At 49.7% G+C, this 15,937-nt stretch overlaps 1 pseudogene; it reads left to right on the top strand.

The window, feature by feature from the left end:
• Positions 1-521: 521 nt before the first annotated feature.
• On the top strand, positions 522-1,691 carry LOC142439171 (large ribosomal subunit protein uL22m pseudogene; annotated as a pseudogene).
• The last annotated feature ends 14,246 nt before the right edge of the window (positions 1,692-15,937 follow it).

The raw sequence follows: 15,937 nt of genomic DNA, 5'->3' as shown, positions 1-15,937 counted from the left end.
ACAGCATTAGATTCTTAATTAAAACCAAGAGCATTGCTGCAATCCACTGATCAATAACACGAGCATTTCCACATGAATTAGAAAGGCCAACTTGCTAAGCATGTCCCCGAGGTTTGACTACACAGTCGCTGCTGTTTTTGTCATTGTTCAGACATAATCAACAGCACATTACCATTGGGAAATGAGGAGTCTCTGCAGATGGTTCATACCCCAGTGTGGAGTGGGAATTCCAGAAAACAATTTTCCCGCGCATTCCTATGACCGCACACAATTGTCCATGTTATCCTGGGTTCTCTAGAGAAGCAAAACCAGTGACTCGCGTATGTCTATAGAAAGAGATTTAGATCAAGAAATGGCTCACATGGCTGTAGAAGTGGCTATGTCCAGCCCAGTTCAAGTCCATGGGTAAAAGTAAGTTGAAGCCTTCTCCTGAGGTTTGTAGCTGCAGAAGCTGATGAATGGGAAGCAGGAAGCCCACAGGCTGGTGGATGCAGAGCTGAATGAATCCAAGGTCGGCAGTAATGGCTCCAGCGGTCAGCAGGAGACGTAACAGGAAGTGGATAAAGCAGCTGCAGGATCCAGGTCTAGTGAGTGGAAGTCAATCAATACTCAGCATAGGCCACACCCTGAACAAAACCCCTCTTAGTAGTATCAATACTGACCAGGAGCTCTGGTGGGGTGGTGGGTTATTGCGGGGGGTAGGGGATGGGGGTGTTAACTGCAAGGGCAGCAGTTTGAAACCACCAGAAGGCCCCTGGGAGAAAGATGAGGCTCTCTAGTGCTCGGGACAGTTCTACCTTGTCCTATGTGGGTTGGAATCCAGTCGATGTCTGAGTATTAGTGTGTTTGTTTTTCATGCTACTGTATTCCTCCCACAACTGCTTGGCTGCTTTGCACAAAGTCTCATGTGGAGCTGGCCACAGTTAGATCCCTTCATGGGGCGACCCTGGCCCAGACAAGTTGACACATTCAGCAAGCAGGAAAAGGAAGCTGGTGTGGACTTCATTAAATAGACCACCAGAAAAAGAAAGAGAAAAGAAATAGTGAGTTTGCAACATTGAAAATAAAATAGGGAGGTCTCTGTAAAGAGATTGGGAAAGATGGCGGTGGCGGCAGGCTTGGGACAGTTGAGTGCTTTCAGGATGCTGAACCTGAGTGACCGGGCAAGTTGACCTCGGGGCTTCTTTCATCACACAGTGTTTTGTTCCAGGCACATATGCATCCAAGTGCTTCTCTTGACAGCTCTCAAAAATGAGAGGAGAAGATTAAAATCATGTATCCGCCCCCACAACTACCTGGAGAACCTCGGAAGCCAGCAGAGACCTACCTCTGCCGAGGCCAGTATACAAATACAGCAAAGAGAAGATGTGGTATTGGGCAAAGTGGATACGAGCAATGTCCCTTGACCAGGCTTTGGCTCAGTTGGAATTCAGTGGCAATGAAAGAGGGCCTCGTAGAAGCATGAGGAGATGGCAGTGGGAAACTCCGTGCGTAGCTGAGTCCACTTCAGGGGAGGCCTTGTCTGGAACCCATCCCCTACCACGGCAGAGGTCGCTTTGGGGTCCTGGGGAAGGTGTACTGCCATTGTTTTGTGAAGCTGGTGGAAGCCCCCTCCTCCAAAGACAGCAGTCAATCTCGCTCTAGAATACGTTCTGCAGAATCACAGCTGGGCCATCCTCCCCATTCTGTGATGGAGGAAATCAGGGGCCCAAGTGTACAGATAGAGCCTTACCATTTGTTTGCTAAAAGGAAATAAAGGCCAAAAGAAAGTACTATATTGTAAACTTCTTACAGGCAGAGACTCTCTTGCCCCTAGCTCTGTTTTCCAAGCATTTTGCTGTGGCATTCGGACAAATCACTTGGCCTCCACGTGCCTCTGCTTCCTCATCTGTAAGCTGGGCATACTCCTGGGACAGGCACACCGCCGCTTGGTGCCTCACTTTACGGCCCATCACAGGGCATTGTTTACACATCGAAGGGTTGTGACAGCGGCAGACAGCATTGCCCCACATCATGTGCACACTGTGTGTCTGTGTCACATTTTGGTAATTCTGCATATTTACAATCTTCCAAACGTTCTCATAATGCACACTTAATGGACTGCAGTTTAGGGAAGACAAGACTTCATGTGCCCTGGGAACCCAAACTGCGTGAGGTTCATTTTGTTTGGAAGGTCTTCACTTTATAGCCATCTGAGTTATTTTATTGTGCCAACCTGGCCGATAAACACATGTGGGATTAATTGAAGGTGGAGAGATAAATGGCTCAGTGAGCCTCACCTTTTGAATTCTCCGGTCTCCTGCTTTGTGGTGGTCGGACCAGGGTGCAGCTGCCTTAGCAGTTCCCTGCTTCAGCTTGCAAGGCTGACTTCTTGCAAGACATCCCCAAGGAGAAGCCACATGGACCTACCCTGATGCAGCCCTGGGTGCTGGAGCACCCATGTGGAGACCCCTCCCAGCGCTGAGATGCTCAAATTCACTGACTCAGCTTTCCTTTTGTAGTCGGCATTGTTGTGTCTGTTTTGTGAGATGGAGGAGGACTTTGTGGACTGGTGTTGGACATATGGGTTAATTTTGGACTTGTGGGCTTGGGCAGCACTGGGTTGGGATGTTTTCTTTGATGCGCACTTAACCTTTATATGAAACTCTTTTTTATACATGAGTTGCTGTGGATTTGTTTATCTAAAGTACCCAGACTAACACACCATCCTCTCCCAAGAGGCCCGTTGCTGGGGTGGATGACGATTTGAGCTGGCAACTGAAAGGTCAGCAGTTTGAACCCACCAGGCCACTGTGGAGCACAGATGAGAGTTTTCTGCTCCAGTGTAAATTTACAGCCTCCTTGGAAACCCACGGGGCAGGTTTACTCTGTTCTATAGGGTCACTAATGGACTCAATGGCAGTGAGTTTGGCTTGTTTATTCTGGGTGTGGTATTGTGGGGGAGGGGGGTACTTTATAGGGCAGTTGTAAGGGCTAAAGCTTAGAAATCATTGAACCAATGGCCTAGCCTGAGGTAGACAGCTAAGAAATGTTACCTGTTGTTGTTGAGCTTCAAAGGATGGAGTAATCATAGCTTGATAACCCTCTGTCTAACCGGCTGTAGTAGTTTTCCAGGGCTGTGTTCACCGAACAGCCACAGGTGGGAAGCTTTAACACAGAGAACTTCATTTATCTCACGGTGACCTAGAGGACAGAGCTCAGTTCAAGGGCCAGCTCTAAGCCAGGGTGGGGTGGGGCTCTTCTTTGTCAGCTCAGCAGGAGGAAGGCCCTCGGGAGCATCTGCTCCACAGCATCTTCCTTGGCTGTGGCGCCTCTTACTTGCTTGTTGAATCTCTTTTACAACTCAAGAGAGATTGAGGTAGACACATCCTACACCAATTCAGTCTCATGAACCCAGGAATGATAGCCCATTTCTCAGCACAGGCACAAAGGCAAGGATTTACCTATTTTAGAGGGGGCACATTTCAATCCACCACAATGACCTTTCCAAAAAATACCAAACCAAACCAAACTCACTGCCACTGAGTTGATGCTAACTCTTAGTGATCCTTCAGGACAGGGTAGAACTGCCCCCTGCGGAGTTCTGAGACTGTAAATCTTTTTTTTTTGGTCTTTTTTAATTTTGTTTTTTTCCAATAGCTTTATCGACACATAATTCACATATCACACAATCGAACAACTCAATCGTTCAATCACATCAAGGAGTTGTACAATCACTACCACATCTCTCTTAGAGCCTCCCACCGCCACCCCTACGCCATGGTCACACTGCCTCCAAACTGAGCTGTGCTCTCCCTATCAGTTCTAGTGCTCCCTCCCTGCTCCCGTCCCCTCACTATTCACTCCCCAAATGCCCCTTCCCTCCCATCGCCCACCCTCCACCCCTGCATTCCCTGGGTTCACCTTGTTATCAGTTATCATCATCATACATCCATTCCTCCTGTTATCAGTTATCATCATCATACATCCATTCCTCCTGTTATCAGTTATCATCATCATACATCCATTCCTCCTGTTATCAGTTATCATCATCATACATCCACGCCTCCTGTGCTTTCAGGGCTGGGAAACCCAGCAGACAACATGCAAGACAAGTCGCACTAAGATCCGATTAGTAGAAAGGAAAATATACAAATGAGGCGTAAGAGGGGGCAGACCCCCATCAAAGTACAAAACGCCAGAGAAAAGACTTTGACTCTTGATGGGAGTAGAGAGCCCTGACTTTCTCCCATGGAGCAGCTGATGGTTTTGAACTGACAACCTTGAGGATCACAAATCAACTCATAACCTCTCTGCCACCAGGGCTCCCTTACTACTTTTGGACCACACAAAGTGCTCCCCAGGTCGTTCTGAGGGAGAGATCCTGCTTAGTTTCCTGCAAAGAACCAATGACTCGGTGCTAATTCACGGCACTATTTGTTTTCGGTTTCTGGCTTACCTCGGTTCTAGAAAGAATTCACGCGGCAGAAGCACTTCTGTGATTCAAGTGACTTTTAAGAGGGAAAGGAAAGTTTCACATATTACAGTCTCCAAAAGCACACGCTATTTCTGGAAAGCACACGAGGCCGCGCAGGGACCGTGCAGGAGCTTGCGACTGAAGATGGCCACTTCAGGGGCGCGCGAAGAGCCACGGGGAAAGAATCCGGGCCAGCAGCTCAAAACGCCCGGCCCCCCGGGGGCCAAGCGAGCAGCAGAGCCTCGGCCCTGCCTCGATCCCTCTCCTGCATGGCTGGAGGGAGCCGGGTTGGGGTACTAGCCCACCTTATCGGCTGACTTCAGGGGCTCCTGCGTGAGGTCACGCCGCCCGCCCGTGTCCGAGCCTGATTTCCCAGGGACCCCTTGAGTGCGGCCTGGAGGCGACGGCGACTGGTGCAGGCATGTGAGGGAGACCGCCTACCAACGACGAGTGTGCTTAAGTCCCTCAAAGACCCGATTCTGCAGTTCAACCTTGCGCGCGTGTCCACTCTCTCACGTCTCTCCATAAGCTGTTGTCTTTACGCAGCAGCGTGGAAGAGGACTGACCTAACCCAGAACCGTCGCAAACATCACCACGCCGAGGCCCTTGAAAGCGCACGGTCAAGGTCTCTGTCGGCCCAGACCAGATGCACATCACAGAATGTGGCCGAAGGCTCAAAGGGCAGCACCAAGACTTGGCTGGCCTGAGACTGTGGGACAGAGTGAGGGGGGGGGGGCTGCCTTCCTGGCCTGTGGAGGCCAAGGCCAAGGGATGAAGAGCCAGATAGAGACTTGGCTCCCACGTGGCTGAGAGGCCAAGAACCTGAGGGAGACTTGGCTGCAGGTTCAGGAGGGCAATGTCTGTGTCCTTGCTTTTGGCTGATCCCAGCTGACAGTAAGAGCTGGACTTCGCTAATAAACCTCCTTAATTGTGAGCATTGCCTGTGAGGTCACTGAAGGCCGGAACTCCGCAGAGATGTGGGGGGTCATAGGAGGGACCGTGGTGTCAAAATAGATGGAGAAGGACCGACCATGCAGGCTTGTGGGACAGGCCTGTCTCGCGGCTAGAGGGCAGCCAGAGGGAGGTCCCAGGTGTCCACCGTCCATTGCCCTTTACGGCAGGTTTCTTCTCAGCCTGATGCCATTTGCCGCCCCCTCCTTCCTGTCCCTTGCGCTTACATGCCCCATGTAAGACTATTTCCCTCTGGCAGCAAGATCTGTTTTAGGGCACAAAGGAGACCCACATCTCAAATACACTTGAAGGAGAACGTTCATTTAGCCTTAAACAGGAACTGACAAGACAATGAGAAAGACACCTTGTGAGGTATCCGGGATGGCTTACCTGGGCTGAAAGAATTCACGCAGCAGAAGCACTTTTGTCCATCCAAGTGGCTTTTATGAGGGAAAGGAGTGTTTCGGGAATAACGCTCTCAGATCTACTCGTGACCCCGGGGAAGTCCGCACGGCCTCTTGGCGGGGCCGTGGGAAAGTGCGAGACCGACCACGGCCCCTGTGAAGGACCATGAGACCCCCATGGAGCAGGGCCAGAAAGCGGGGTCCACGGAACCACACAGGAGAGAGAGTACGTGTGAGCCCTGTGCACACGGGAGACATCCCACCTCCCACCTGCAAGAGAGCGCCTGAGAGAGAGGCGGGGCTGCCCTCAGCCTGCGATTTACCCCACTGCCCCCGCTGCCTGGAGGGTTGAGGGTATCGGCCAATCTTAGTGGCTGAGTTCAGTCACACGTGTGATGTAAAGGCACACGTGTGATGGTGTCTCCTGTGACTGTGTCCGGGTTGACCTCCACCTGGGCCAGGTGCCCTGGGTCTGCGCATGCCCAGCTTTGGATCGTCTCCGTAGGTATGTGTGCCTGATTTCTTTCCAACCCTTTATTCCGGCGCAGCCAGTTAATTTTGGTTAGGGTAGGTGTTCAGTGGAGACAACCCCCTCTAGCCCTAATCTTTCTACCTTTCACCTGGATGAGAGGGCCAGTCCCATGAGGCTGTTATGCCTGGTCAAGGGAGAAGAAGGCCGACATCAGGTATCGGGCAGAAATGGCAGGAATCGGGCAGAAATTGAAACATAAAAGAGAGATGGAGACATGTTCCCCATCACACACACACACACACACACACACACACACACACACACAGTCGGGTCCATACCTCTTCCACACAGAGGAGAGGTGAGGGGCAGATAAAGCACATTTCCTTATCAATGGAAGAGACCAGAGGCAGTGAAAGGGCCGGGTGGAGAAAGCTAAGATGTTCACACTACTCCCACAACGACAGAAAGGACTGTGGGGTAGGGGTCTGAGACCAGAGCACAGCAGTGTCAGCAGGAGCATCCCTGGAAGGAGGAGGAACACTGCCAAGGGCCCAGAGCAGACAACCAGACAGAAAGTCAGCCTAGGGTGGGAGGTCCACCATTAGCAGAATATAAGGTTTGGCTCTACACTCTGCCTGGCCCTTTATACTAGCTAAGGGCCCTTTGGAGTTTTCCCCCAAAGTAACTTCTTCAATAAATTCACTCCTGTTCAAACCTTTTCTCTGACTCTGGTCTGAATTTTGACCCTCTCCTGAAATCTGTCTTGTGAATGAGGACCAAGGAGTGGAGAGGCTTGAAGCCCCGAGCCTCCTTCCAGTAACAAAGTCACAGCGGTGTTCTAGGGCTTACAGAGAAGTGGAGGCTTAAGTAGGACATGGGAGGACAAAGGTCTGTCACAGAAACATCACTAGAAGCACATCAATACACTAGAAATGGGAAGGGGACCATGATTGGGACACATACATTACGTTAGACAGAAGAGCTTATAAGACATGTCTAGGGCCCTGTGTGATCATGAGGTTTTGATGGGATCAAAGACCCAAAACAAACAAAAAATCCTATCAATGGGAATGAGGGCAAGGGCAGAGTGGAGACCCAAAACCCATCAGTAGTCAATTGGACATCCCCTGTCAGAAGGGCCACAAGGAAGAGACTAGCCAATCAGGGTGCAGAATAGCACTGACAAAACACACAACCTTCCTCTAGTTCTTTAATGCTTTCCCCCGCCCCACCTCTACTACTATGACCCCAAATCTATCTTGCAAATCTGACTAGACCAGAGCATGTACACTGGTACAGATAAGAGCTGGCAACACAGGGAATCCAGAACCGATAAACCCCTCAGGACCAGTAAGGGGAGCAGTGGTACTAGGAGGGTAAGGGGGAGGGGAGTAAGGGGGAACCCATCGCAACGATCGATGTATGACCCTCCCTCCCATGGGGATGAACAGCAGAAAAGTGGGTGAAAGGAGACAATGGTCGGTGTAAGACATGGAAAAAATAAAGAAAAATTATAAATTATCAAGGGGACATGGGGGAGGAAGGGTGGGGAAGGGAGGGAAAATATACAGAGCTGATACCAAGGGCTCAAGTAGAAAGAAAATATCTTTAAAAAGATGATGATAACATATGCACGGATGTGTTTGACAGAATGGATATATGTATGGATTGTGATAAGAGCTGTAAGAGCCCCAATTAAAAAAATTGGTCTAGGCCATGCAGTGTTCTTTGTCCTGTTCACATTCCTGCCTCTTGATCTAAGTTCTGCATGAGCACAGCAAGTGTTCTGGAATTCCTGCTCTTCTCAAGGCTATCCATAGTTTGTTATGATGCACACAATCAAAGGCCTTGGCACAGTCAATAAAATGCAAGTAAACATCTTTCTGGTATTCACTGGTTTCAGCCAAGATCCATTTCACATCAGTAATGATATCACTGTACTGCTGCAAGCATCGTTGGGTGATCTTCAGCAGAATTTTACTTACATGAGATATCGATATTGTTCTATAATTTAAGCACTCTGTTGGATCACATTTCTTTGGAATGGGCACAAATATGGATCTCTTCCAGTCGGTTGGCCAAATAGCTGTCTTCCAAATTTCCTGGCACAGAAGAACGACTGTTTCCAGTGTTTCTTCAGCTTGTGGAAATCTTTCCATTGGTATTGCACCAATTCCTGGAGCCTTGTTTTTGACTAATGCTCTCAGGGCAACTTGAACTCCTTCCTTCATCATCATTGGTTCTTGCTCATCTACCACCTCCTGAAATGGTGAATTATTGACTAGTTCATTCTGGTAGTGACTGTATTATTTCCACCTTCTTTCGATGCTTCCTGTATCATTCAATATTTGGTCCAGAGTCTTCCAATATTGCAACTCAAGGCTTAAGTTTTTTCTTCATTTCTTTCAGTTTAAGGTATGCTGAGGTTATTCTTCGTTTTTTTTTTCTAATCCTAGGTCTTTGCACATTTCATTATAATAATTTACTTTGTCTTCTTGAGCTGCCCTTTGCGAAATTCTATTCAGTTCTTTGACTCCATTTCCTCCATTTTCTTTAGCTACTCTATGATAAGCTATGTGACACCAGTATCCCAATCTCCATTAAGGACACATCCCAGGGAAGCCCCTAAAGTAGACTGCCCCCTCCCTGGGCTGGTCAGCAGGGAAGTCGTACCTTGTGAGTTTCCAAGACTGTAACTGTTGATGGTAGTAGAAAGCCCTGTCTTCCTCCTGAGCAGCAACTGGTAGTTTCAAACTGCTGACTTTTTGGATTGCAGCCCAACCTGCAACCACTACTACACCAGGGCCCCTAGAGGCAATTAAGTGGAGACTTAATCCACGTGGAGACTCTGCAAATGGATCTGGGGCTTTCACTGTTTCTCATGGCCTTCTGCAAACTGGGTGCTCAGAACATAAGCTCTAATGCAGGTGGTTGACTTGATTGTAAGAACCTGGAGTTTCTGCTTTGTTTTTCGAAGCTCACTTAGGAGGTCTCCCTGGTTTTTCTCTTAAGTTTAGCTAGAAATTCCATTATTTTTGTTACTTATTTCAAATAAATTCCAGCTCAATGCAACATTATAGGACAGAATAAGACCAATCCACAGGGTTTTCACGGTTACTGAAAGTAACCCTTTGGGGGTAACCATGGGAGTCGATTGCCACAACAAGGCTTTGGGCATATACCTAGGAGTGGAATTGCTGGGCCATGCAATTCATTCTACGTTACATTTTTTGGAGGAATCTCCAAACTTTTCCACGGCAACGGTCTCACTTTACAATCCCACCAGCAGAAGAAGAGGGTTCTAATTTCTCTTCGCCCTCAGACCAGCACCTGTCATTTTCTGAGCACAGCTGTCCCAGTGGGGAGGAAGTCTTTTAGCCTTTGTCAGTCTTTATTGACTAAGAGGGGGTAGCAACACTTGCACATCCCAGAGGTCACGGGGAAGTTCACGCTGTGGACATGAGACGTCTGGCACATGGTAGGTGGTCAAAAGAAGTTTGGGCTCACTCCGCCTGGGGGTTCCTGAGACAGTTCTAGCCTGCCCCGGAGCATATTCTCGGTCACTGTGAATTTCTGGGGTTTCACAGAGGTGATTCCAGGGAGCTCAGCAGCTCCCTGAGGAAGTCAGGGAATGTGCTCTTTCCTGAAGCCCCGTTAGAAAAACTCCTTACCACATTTAACTTCAAAATGTGATTTTTAGAAAACGGCTTAGTTGTATCTCACACACACACATACACACACAGTCATCCAGAGGCAGTCAGAGTTCTGTCCTGCACCCCCTCTGTTCTCTCGTCTCACCCAGAATCCAGAGATGCGAGAATCTCCACTTTCCTGAGCCCTCATGAAGCACAGTTTGCGGACAGCCGACTGTGTGGTGGGGCTTTCCGGGGACTTCAGGCTGCGAAGTCAGGGGATGTTCTGAGCAGGCATCAGTGTTAGATCCTGTGAGGTTTGGGAAGGTGAAGGAACCGTTTCCCTCCTCACTTCCCTCTCCAAGCATGAAATTATGGGCCTTGTTGGCCTGGTTACTGCTCTGCCTCTGAAGGTGTTCCGGGCTCCGGGCCTCAGCCTTCCTCCGGCTTCCAAAGGTTCTGTGACATCTGGCATCCCTGGGGGTCTGAGAGGTAGTGGTGATTCAGCCTCCCAAAGCCCACCCCTTCCTTTATAAAACACTGCTTTCTAAGATGCAATAATGACATGTGCAACTGAGGACTCTCGGAATAATTTCCAGGTCTGCCAAACTTCTAGTCTTACGGATGGGAAGTTGAGTTGTGAAAATATTGGAAGGAAAGAAACCCCAAAGTAGGCCACCTACTTTAAATGTCTTCCTCTAGCTAAAGAAATTCCACATTCTCTCTTTTTAAAAAAATCATTTTATTAGGGACTCATACAAATCTTCCTGCAATCCATACATACATCAATTGTGTAAAGCACATTTGTACATTCATTGCCCTTATCATTCTCAAAACATTTGCTCTCCGCTTAAGCTCCTGGCATCAGCTCCTCCCTCTTTTTAATTATTTACACACACACAAATGTGCTCCTCCCATTTCACGAAGGCCATACGGAATGACCGGGTTTGTGATTGACAGCCCTGGACAGAGTTCAGGAGGCTCAGAGGCTGAGGAGGGCGCGCCCCACAGGTAGCCGCAGAACACAGCTCCTACTAGAATGGCTCTGAGAGGAAAGTTTCATCTGCTGCCGCATGGAGGATCCCACGTAGCCCAGTGTGGGCTCTTCCCCCAAACCCCAGGGTGACAGTGTGGAAGAGCTTGCCTTCTGAAAAGACAGACTCTCGGTGCCGGGGTGGTGGGGAGAAGGGCGAACAGGGAGTCTGGGGGAGACTGGGGCAGGGCACGTCGTGCTGTGCCAGGAGCCTGAGTGAGCCCAGGCCTGGTGGCCTGGAACGGAATCTGGGACTTACGACTGCCGCCTTCCCACCACCCCACGGTTAGCTTGTAGCTGGGCTTCCTCAGGGTGGCCTCCCACCAGCACCCCCGAGTACCCTGCAGGGGATTCATGGGGGCAGAGAGGCACTGTGGACTAGGCAGATTCCTGCTCTCTGTCCAGTGCGTAGGGCTTGGATGAACTCGGCTTTTACTTTTATTAACGGTTTAGTTGGTACATAATTTACATACCGTACAATCCATTGGTTCAATCCTTCCATCATCTCCAAGGGGATTTTATTTTTTAAATCATACAACTCTTATCACAATACATACATACATCAATTGTGTAAAGTACATCTGTACATTCATTGCCCTCATCATTCTCAAAACATTTCCTCTTCACTTAAGCCTCTGGCATCAGGTCCTCAGTTTTTCCCCTCCCTCCCCGCTCCCCTCTCCCTCATGAGCCCTTGATAATTTATAAATTATTCTTTTGTCATATCTTGCCCTGTCCGACGTCTCCCTTCACCAACTTTTCTGTTGTCCATCCCCCAGGGAGGAGGTCACATGTAGATCCTTGTAATCGGTTCCCTTTCCAATCCACTCTCCCTCTACTCTCCCAGTGTCGCCACTCACACCACTGGTCCTGAAGGGATCATCGCCCTGGATTCCCTTTGTTTCCAGTTCCTATCTGTACCAGTGTACATCCTCTGGTCTAGCCAGACTTGCAAGGTAGAATTGGGATTATGATAGTAGGGGCGGGGGGAAGCATTTAGGAACTAGAGGAAAGTTGTATTTTTCATCGGTGTTACATCGCACCTTGACCCTAGACCCCTCTGCAAGGGGATCTCTAGTGACCAACAAATGGGCTTTGGGTCTCCACTCTGCACTCCCCCTCTCATTCGCTATGGTAAGAGATTTTTGTTCTGGTGATGCCTTATATCTGATCCCTTCGACAACTTGTGATCTCACAGGTTGGTGTGCTTCTTCCATATGGGCTTTGTTGCTTCTGAGCTGGATGACCGCTTGTTTACCTTCAAGCCTTTAAGACCCCAGAGGCTATAACTTTTGATAGCTGGGCACCATCAGCTATCTTCGCCACATTTCCTTATGCATCCTTTTGTCTTCAGAGATCATATCATGGAGGTGTGCAGCCAATGATATGATTTTTTTTGTTGTTCTTTGATGCCTGATAACTGATCCCTTCAGCACCTTGTAATCACACAGGCTGGTGTGTTCTTCCATGTGGGCATTGTTGCTTCTGAGCTAGATGGCTGCTTGTTTACCCTCAAGCTTTTAAGACCCCAGACACTATATCTTTTGATAGCCAGGCACCATCAGCTTTCTTCACCACATTTGATTATTCACCCTCTTTGTCTTCAGTGGTTGTGTCGGGAAGGTGAGCATCATAGAATGTCAATTTAATAGAAGAAAGTATTCTTGCATTGAGGGAGTACTTGGGTGGAGGCCCAATGTCCTTCTGCCACGTTAATACTAAACCTATAAATATAGGCACATAGATCTATTTCCCAATCCTCATATATAAATATATTTGCATATGTACATGTCTTTATCTAGACCTCTATAAACGCCCTTTGCCTCCTAGCTCTTTCCTCTATTTCCCTTGACTTTCCTCCTGTCACACTATCATGCTCAGTCCCCACCTGGGTTTCAGCAATTCCTCTTGGTTACATTACCCTTGATCATGCCGTACCAGGCCTCCCACACCCACCTCACCACCAATTTGGCTCACTTGTTGTTCCCTTGTCCCTGGGTTAACACCACTTCCTTTCCCTCCACCTCTCCTTATCCCATGTCCCCCCAGAACTGTTGGTCCCATTGTTTTCTCTTCCAGATTGTTCATCCAGCCTATTTTATTTAGACAGACCTGCGGAGATAATAACATGCACAAAAACAAGACAGAGCAAAGCAAAGCAACCATATACAACAAAACAACAACAAATCACTGACAAAGAACAAAACACAACAAGAAAGAAAAGCTTGTAGTTAGTTCAAGGGCTGTTTGTTGGCCTTTAGGAGTGCTTTCCAGTCCAGTCTGTTGGGGCACCCCGCCCTGGCCCCAAAGTCCACCTTCAGCATTCCCTGGGGGCCTTGCCGCTCCATTCCCTTGCCGTTCTGCTGCACTCCCCCAGTGCTTTGCCTCGGTGTGGTGGGATCAGGTTGGGCGCGATTCCCACACTGTGTCTCCGGTGCTGTCCCCCGCAGGGCCATGGGTCAGTGAGGGACGTTATGTCTCATAGTGGGGCTGGCCATGTGGTCCTCTCTGTGGACTGGCTGCTCTAATTGAGGTCATCGTCCTCAAGGCCTGGTGGGCCAGGCTGTGCTCCACTCTCTCCGACTCCCCCTTCATCTGCTCCCATGTGCCCTCATCAGATATGTCCCTCTCCCGGAGCTGCAGATTCAATGTCGTCCTTTGAAATAAATTCTTCTGGGGGGAGGGACAGGCGTCCACTTAGTATCCTGGACTGGGGCCAGCCCCCCAGACCTCTCCACTGATTCCCTACTCCACGCAGGAATATTGCATTCACACCTTGGGGCACTGGGTTGAAGTCTGGTCCCTGTTTCCCTGTGGAGATAGAAACAATACCCTCCGCTTGGGTGGGTTAGGGCCCCGTGACTCCAAGGGGATTTTACACAAAGAGGCCAGGCACCTTTCCTGAAGTTGCTCTCCAGCAGAGAGAGGCCAACAGCAAAGACTAGTTGGGTTCCTACTGTGTGCAGAGAGCATCGCTGCCAGGGCTCTGTGGACCAGCCGGCAAGGCAGAAGACAGATTTGCAACATAAAATAGATGTTCCGAGGAACGTTTTGTCCATAAACCGGGGCGTGGGGCGGTGATGGTGCTCCTTTGCGCCAGGAGCCGGCGCCTGCCCAGGCGGAAAAACAACTTTGGATTGGGAACCTGGCCAATGCAGAAAAGGGTCAAGTCAGAAGAGGGAGGGAGTCGGGGATGGCAGATGGATCTGCCAGATTGGAGGCAGAACCTGAGCAGTTCCTGGGATGTTGGGTTTCTACGTGTTGCCAAGCAACTGCACCAAGGAAGGAGAAGAGGAGGTGACTGGACATCACTCTAATGTAGATGGCCTGAGCCCTGCCTCCCCGCCCCTCCAGCCCCATTTTTCTCTTTGTTTTGTTTTTTCATCGAGAAAACCTCCTTCCCCTACACCTCCCAATGCTGCTCGTCCTGCATCTGCACTCGAACCCCACTCTCAAGATGCAGGACCACGGACGGCGATGCAACCACTGGGGAGGCCACTGCTATCCGAGGTAAGGCTGTGGAAGGTCTGAGGCAGCAGCCTCCGGCCAAAGTGCAGCGCCCCTGCCACCCAGTGGGCACAACAGGAACTGCACGCCCCTCGGTTCTCGCTGCTCCCTGTCCAGGGAAGATGAAGACCACCTGAGAACAAAGCCTGGCGCCAGGATGCGCCTGAAATGAGGTCACTGTCACACAAGAAGACGCCGGAATGATGGTAATGCCAGGAATGAGGACGGAGACAGTAGCATCTGCTATTTCAATGGCAGTTTAACTGTGGCCCAGCTGACCACGTTCTGGGCAGTGCACTGTTTGCACCCGGCGGGGGAATCAATAGGGAGACACAACTGTCGTCAGCCAGTGTCCTGGAGTCCTCCGGGGACAATCGCTCTTTCATTTTCACTCACTGAGTTGCCCCCTTGAAACCAACTGCTAGCTCATTCCCTCTGGGAGGCCTTGCGTGCCCTCTCCTGGCCTTCCAAAAATGGAGGGGAAGACCTGGGACGAGAGCGAGGCCTGAGAGAGAAGGGCCCGAATGTGCGCGTCTCACCTCTGCCTCCTTGCTCACAGGTTGCTGCTTCCAGCCAGATGTAAACAGAGCACCTGAGCCGCCAGAGGGCTTGCTGTGGCGGCCACGGCCCCTGACAGTATACCTGGCTGATGCAGGTCTGGGGAAGGAGGTCTCTGGCAGGCAGAGCAGAGCTCCTCCGACCTCCAGGGGCCTGGTTCCATCCCTGGGGACCCTAAAACTTTAGACAAGCCCAAGCATGGGCTTAGGGGCCATTTGCCAAAATCAGGTTTTTTGAAGAAGAAGAAAAAAATGAAATCGGTATGCGTATGGGTATATGTATATTTCCCTTGTTCTTTTTGCTCCCTCTCCACTCAGAATTGTGCTCGGATATTGGGCAGGCTGGCTTGTTCCAACATTTCATTTATGTCTGTTTACGTCAAATACCATCTCTTCTGAGAAATTCCCCCTCACCGCCTGATGCAAACAGCCCCTGGCTCTACTTTCTCCAAAATCCACACCAAATCCACGGCTGCCGAGTGGATTCCAAGTGGGCAGTGGCCCTCCAGGACACAGTGGGCCTACCCGGTGCGTTTCTAAGACAGCAAATCTTTTTTTCCTAACCTATTTTAAAATATGATTTATGAAAACATATCATACAATCCCATGGTTCAATCATAGCAAGAAAGATCATAGCATCATCATCACAATCAATTTTGTAGCAATCCTGGTTCCCCTATATAGAGAACCATGCAAGACTCCACACAGAGTGACCAGTCAAACCCATGCAGATCTCCAGCTAACAGCAGAGAATATTCAAAGTTTAGAATAAGTATTCATTGGGTCCGCAGGGAGGAGACAGTGGAAAGCCTCATCTTTCTTGTGAGGACCTGCTGACCACTGCTCAGTGTTTAACCCACACTGCCACCAAGACTCCAGTCAGGCACTCTTCTGGGCAGAGGGGATAGCACGGGTGAAGGAGGAG

The sequence above is a fragment of the Tenrec ecaudatus genome, chromosome 1 (genome assembly GCF_050624435.1).
Source record: "Tenrec ecaudatus isolate mTenEca1 chromosome 1, mTenEca1.hap1, whole genome shotgun sequence".
NCBI classification, from domain to species: domain Eukaryota; kingdom Metazoa; phylum Chordata; class Mammalia; order Afrosoricida; family Tenrecidae; genus Tenrec; species Tenrec ecaudatus.
The sequence above is the reverse complement of the archived record's forward strand: the minus strand, read 5'-3'. Positions and strand labels throughout refer to the sequence as shown.